This window comes from Kogia breviceps, chromosome 10 (genome assembly GCF_026419965.1).
Source record: "Kogia breviceps isolate mKogBre1 chromosome 10, mKogBre1 haplotype 1, whole genome shotgun sequence".
In the NCBI taxonomy this organism is placed as follows: Eukaryota; Metazoa; Chordata; class Mammalia; order Artiodactyla; family Physeteridae; genus Kogia; species Kogia breviceps.
This window is the reverse complement of record NC_081319.1, coordinates 37,235,241-37,235,690: the sequence shown is the minus strand read 5'-3', so window position 1 is coordinate 37,235,690 and position 450 is coordinate 37,235,241.

Here is a 450-nt window from a genome sequence, read left to right as displayed (position 1 = left end):
ACCCCCGGCCCGCCCGGCCCGGCCCCTCCCCGCCCCCTCCCCGGATCCGATTACAGCGCGGCGGGCCCGCCCCAGCCGCCCCAGTGCCGCAGCCGCCCGCCCCGCCCCGCGCGCCGCGGTGCGCCCCGAGCGGCGGCCGCTTCCGGGAGGGCTGGGGCGACCCTACCCCGGCGGCTCCTTCAGCCCCCGGGAGTGGGGGGCGAGGGGCTTGGTCCGACCTGAAGCGCGGTCCCAGCCACGGTCCTTCCCGCGCCACCCGCGCCTGCGCCCCGCTCCCAGTCCCTTCGCTCTCGGCCAGCCGGTCCTTCCGTCCCGGGCCGCCCGCTCGGCGACTCTGCCGAGCCCCCTGCACCCCCATCTCGGCCTCGGTCCCGCCGCCAGCGCCCGCGCTGCCCCGCTCCGGCTCGGGTCCCTCGGAGCTCAAGTTTCGACCCTCCGCCGGGTCGGGTT